This window comes from Lycium barbarum, chromosome 4, assembly GCF_019175385.1.
Source record: "Lycium barbarum isolate Lr01 chromosome 4, ASM1917538v2, whole genome shotgun sequence".
NCBI lineage: Eukaryota > Viridiplantae > Streptophyta > Magnoliopsida > Solanales > Solanaceae > Lycium > Lycium barbarum.
This window is the reverse complement of record NC_083340.1, coordinates 140,663,682-140,669,826: the sequence shown is the minus strand read 5'-3', so window position 1 is coordinate 140,669,826 and position 6,145 is coordinate 140,663,682.

The window sequence follows — 6,145 nt, the reverse complement described above, 5'->3', positions numbered from 1 at the left end:
AAGTTAACAATATTAACCACTCGAACTATAATCTTTCTATCATGGTTTTCTTAACTTTAAAGCATTGAAACCGTTCAAGGACAACTCAATAACTAAATTAGGATGATAAACGTACCTTATTAGTCCAGAAACTCGAATTGTAACACTCTACTTTCAAGCTACAAGGCCAAGAACTTGCTGCCAACACGAGTTACTAGGATATCCTAACTAATCTCGAGTGTTATGGGCTCACATCTTACTTAGATGATGGGAAGGGATTAGGAGAGGGTTGTGGAGTGTATTAAGAAGCTAAGGATATGTTGGTATGAAGAAAATGAGGTTTAACACGCAACAGATCAATATATAACATTTCAGAAAGCTCTCCACCGCCTCGCATTGACGGAACCATCGATGTACGACGGTTCCGTCAATTTTCGACGACCCGTATCTTCCACCGTACATCTCCAAATTGCAGTGTTCCAGTTGCATCGGAAAGAAGACTCGCTGAACTTCAGTTTACATAGGTTATGCGTTCCATAATTCCTCTATTCTAGGAGATATATCTCTCTCAATTTGACCCAAAATTTCCAGTCCAAAGTTCTGCCAAGTTTTTCCAAAATTTCAACAAACTTAATTTCTTCGATTCGCTTGATCCTGGATCCTTTAGACCCTTGCTTAGTACTTATTAAAAATATTCCTTAACCTTATAAGGGTTTCATGACCTCTCTGAGCTTACACTAGTTTATTTACGACGCAAACGACGCGAAAATTTTCGAGGCGTAACAGCAAGTGTGTCGATAACAAATAACTTTATAAGTCCATCGCCTATATGAAATACTTTTATTCCATTTTTTGACCTGAAAGCTCTGTTGGTGACTCTGTCTCATTGGCATCTTGGCCTATTTGCTAACTTGCATTGGAGTGAACTTCAAATTTTTTATAATGGAAGAATATAACATTAGAACACAACTTATAATAGTATCTCTATACAAGTTTGTTTGTCTTTATGTCATAAGTTTATTATGAACAAACCAAACACCCAAAAGAAAAGGGAAAAAATCATTTTTCGTACAAATAAGAAACTTTATATGTGTATCTCGAGACATTCTACATGTGTACCTCGTTTCACATAAGCATCTATACATAAACGAGCTCCTAAACTTGACACAATTTTTCGTTTAGACACTTTATCTTGGGGTCCTACCAGTTGAACACTTAAAGCTGATGGATGATATGTGTCTATTAATTCCTTCATTGTATAAATAGTACGAGGTCTCAATATCGTCAACATTCTCTACAACAACAACATACCCAGTGAAATCTAGGGGTGGGCATAGATACCGAAAAAACGAACCGAACCGAATGAATTTGGTTTTTCGGTTTTCGGTGTTTCGGTGTTTTGGTTCGGTTCTGGTTTTTTTAAATAGCAAATTCAGTGTTCGGTGTTCGGATTTTCAGTTTTTCGATTTTTTGGTTTAACCGAAGTTTTTTTTTTTCTTTTTTGAAAATTTACTACATGAATACAATTTTTTTTGGGAAAAAACATAAGTAGACAATAATATTATAATATTTACATACTCTTAGCAACTAAATGTTATTAAACATTACATGGCAGGTTAAGGGTTTTATAGTAAATCAAATTGCTATATATAAGGAAACCTTTCAGACGTGAATAACTCCAATACCTATTTGTTGTTCATAGTATAACTGCTTTTATACAATTTCATACTTCCTCCTTATTCTGCAAGATTTTTTTCCAACGTTTTTTTCTTACCTTTTCTACTTCCTCCTTATTCTCAACTTCTTTCATTGTTCCATAAAAAATAAAATCTCAGTTTTCATTTAACACTACAGGATATTGAACACAAGTATAATAATAATTTGAGTGTTGATTTTTATTATATATAGTATAATAAAAATGTTATACATAGAATAATATTCATATAATTTATTTCACCTATTATAATAAATTAGATATAACTCACATAATTTGATTATACACTATATAAAATTTTATATACCTCGTATGATTTTATTATACGTTGTTTAATACATTATATTTTGTATATAGAAGATATTATCTTGTATGTGTGGATGATCACTATGATTGGATTCTAAACTCATCAAACCTTCAAACATTTAGTCTAGTGTAAACCTCTGTAACTCAAAGCAATCAAGAAGGAAAAATGGAAATAAATGGAGAGATGTGTAATTGCTAAAAAAAAATCGAATTAGAAAAACCGAACCGAACCGAACCGAACTAATTCGGTGCGGTGTGTTATACCCTATTTTAACCGGGGTCAAAATAGTTTACCACATCCGGGTAATTCCGGGGTTAATTAAAGTTAAGAGTCGCCACCTAATTATTTACGGTGAATTAGGGCACCTAAAGTTAATTAAAGTTATTTATCTAAAGTTTATTTTAAAGTCTACGAAACCAAATGATTCTAGGTACGGGTTCAACTAATCTAGAGGGAAGGTATTAGGCATCCTCTAAATTCCATTAATAATGGTTAATCCGTCCGGACTCAAATTTAATTAGGCTAAGAATGTAGATGTAATATTTTATAACATTTAAGAAAATATTTTGTAGTATTACTAAAGTTATAAATAGATGTATAAGGATCCTATTTAAAGTAGGATTTGTAGAAAATAATGATTTGTATAAAAGACCTTAGTTATGAATAAACCAAAGGAAGTATGGGATTGTATAAGGTTTTATTTGAAACACTTTAATAACTAAGTGTTAACTGATTTTAACAGTTATATATATATATATATATTAAATTACTAGATAAAGACGTTTATTTAAAATAAAAGGGATTCTGAATTTGTAGCTGGTAGAAAGGGGCTTAACATTGAATACCAATTTTAATAATTGACTAACTTAATTAGAAAGAAAATATGTTTGGTTGCTGGAATTGTTAAACGTCTCGTAAAAAAATGAAACAGAATCAAGTTTTGCTAAAATGTTACTTTTATACTTGCTAAAGTGATACATTACGGGCATCCTCTTTCAAACTAACTAGGTATTATACTCTTATGTGACAAATGTCCTATTAGGCGAGAGTTAAATGACACTAGATAATTAAAAGTAGTCTAATTGTTAATGCTATAATGACCCGGTTTCAGCACACAAACACACAAATTATCAAACAGAGAAAAGAGAAAAAAGAACGTAGGATGATAAGCATGTTCTTCATTCAGCTCCCCAGAAGTGGTAAACTGCCCGCAGGCTTTCATTATTCAACGGACGTAAAGGAGAAGTAATATCATGTTGGCTCCGTGCGACATCGGCGGCATTGAGTTTCAAATGAAACTGTTCGGCTCCGGTAAATCATGAAACAAAAAGAAAAGAAAAGACATTAGAAAAGGGATATCCAAATGCGATAGATGAATAAAAGAAGAGTAGAGCATCACAAAGAACTGGAATTGCATGTTTCAGGCCACACTTTGAACCTCGACAGATTAGGACACTGGGTCAATGATCATTCATTTGGCATACAAAATATTAGAGGCAAATCGACTATCATATATTGTTAAGATATAAACAACCACATAGTACAGAACTTTAAAACCGCGAAGCAAACTGAAGATTAAGGTCTTAGGCATAGAAATTCTATTTTTTTTAACTAATCTGTTTCTTCCTATCAGTGCAGTTAAAAGAAGAAAAATCAGAGGACCTCAACTCTATCCTTAACTGTTCAATCCCGAATTTCAGAAGAGGCTAATATCAAGTGAAGAATGGAAAACTTAAACAACCCAGCTAAAATCTTTTCATCTTTTCAAACAAAAACAAAAAAAGGAGACTGAAAAGAAATAATGTTGAACTCAGGAAACAGATTCAATCAGCAGCAACAATTTTCACAGAGAAGCATATAGAACTCACATGGGCTTGTTAAACTTTGTCTAGCTTAAGAGTTTGCGTCGATAGAGAAGGAAGCATTAGCTCTATTTTACTCTAAATGTTGTGGACCATTGAAAGCAATGAGCTAATCTTTTGAAATAGGACAAGGTGGTACAGAATGAACAGGCAGTAGACACGAGACTAGAACCTTTTGCCTGTACATTAGTTTTGGCATGATAATACAAATGAATCCAGTTGCTGAACATCCATGTATCAATCAAATATTGGAGAGTTTGATAGTTAAATAATGTCATATTGGATTCGTAAAACAATTCCTCGCGTTGAGACAGACAAGAACCATATCACGTTAGTCATATAGGCAGAATACACTTATTGATTTCCCTATGGTTAAGATGCATACTTCCGAATAACTATATAACATACCGCAAAGGAAAGTGGGAAACAATTCCATGAAATTACAATGCAGGGCATCTATGATGATATCAAGACTAATACGAAGGAATGCTAATAAATCAACAGATACAAATTATCTATCAGGTAAAGTTACCTTTACCTAAAATGAAGTCAAACAATTTGGACACGGTATTAGACACACAGGACTCCACGACTCGAATAACGAGAACCAAACTTAATCCCAAGAAACCTGAACAAGCAGCTGAAAGCCATCATTGTGCTATGCAATGACAAACACCAAACTACATACAGAGATGGGCAGTTGATACCCGACTACATGACAACTAACCTAAATGAGCTAAATGTGATAATCAAACTAACAGGGCACAGATACCATACTAAGCACTGATAATCAAACTAAATCATTCCAACCCAATGACTCAACTAAACAGAAGATAAATACTACCCTAAATGTGACAACTAAATTAGACAGGCAACAGAAGATAGACGCAGCAAAACTAAATTAAGCAGATAGAAACACTAGAACACACAGAGGAATGTAAAATGCAATAAGATAGAAGAGAACAGAGGATTGCTGACCTGTTTTGTGTACAGTGAAATGGGGTGTCGACGGTGTCGGATCTACTCTCTCGTTATGAATAGAACCGAACCTTGAGCCAAATGAACTCGAATGAAAGTATTGAAGAATTTTGCGAACTAAAGTTTCGTATTCTTTCTTTTTCGATGAATCAGATACCAAAATAGAGAGTAGGGATTCGTATCCTCTTTTTTTTTTTTTGGCTGAGCTCTTAACATGATATTTATAGGTGAAGTGAGTGCTAGGGTTCACGATTTGGGCGGGGTTTCGAAATGATATATCCATTTGAATTTTGAACAAATCTCTGTTTCGTATCAATTGATTTTCAGAATTCGTCTTCTTGTGTTGACTCAGTCGTTGAAGACAGGAGGGAAGGAGACGTTTATTGGATGTTGATCTGGAGATATTCGAAAATGGGTCTGTTAAAATCTGCCATGGCTGTGGCAATATAACTTTTTGTTTGAAAGAGGAAAGGATGAGGGAGTGAGACGTGAAGAGAGAGTTGTGCGTATTGCACGAAAATGGGATGGCAAGATCTGCCATGGATGAAAGCAAGTCTGTGTTTTGCTAAATGGAGGAAGAAGATGATGAAGTGCGGCTGATCTGTTTTCTCTAGGTTAAGGTAGTGGAAACATGAAGTTGGGTCGGGTCGGGTATAAAAATAGTGTGCTGGTCCGACATTAACATGGGGGCTGGGTTGAATTTTAAGTGTGGGCTTGACTGATTGGGCCATTAATTTGGCTGAACTTTCATGGCCCTTTCTTCCTTTAAATAATTTATTTCGGGCTTCTAATTTAACAACTAGTAATTAGTATGTAGAAAGTAAAGATTTAATAAAGTATAATTAATTTAACGAGTACAAAGTCCGAAAATGAAATGATGACGAGCTATTAAAAATTTCAATAAAGTAATGCTCGTAATGTTGATAGTAAAAATAACAAAAATGAGAGTAAAGATATTAATAGCAGTAGAAATAACAAATAGTAGTGAAAATAAAGTACTTAGTTTATTAATAAATTTAGAAGCCCAAGGAAATAAATTGGAATAAAGGAGGGACAAAATTGGGTGTCAACAGATTTCCCTCTTCGACCGGAGACGATGTAAGAGTTTTCGGGCAAAGAAGTTGACGTGAAGCCGATTTTGTTCCGACCAACAAGTATGACTTGGAAGAACTTGAGAAATATGGTTTAGGAGAATTGGTGGAAAATATTACATGATGGAAAGAATTATGGCTGAACCCGTTTCGAATTGCCTACATGTCTCGGGTTTCGTGAGAATCAAGTTTAAGAAGCGGGTTGATACTGACA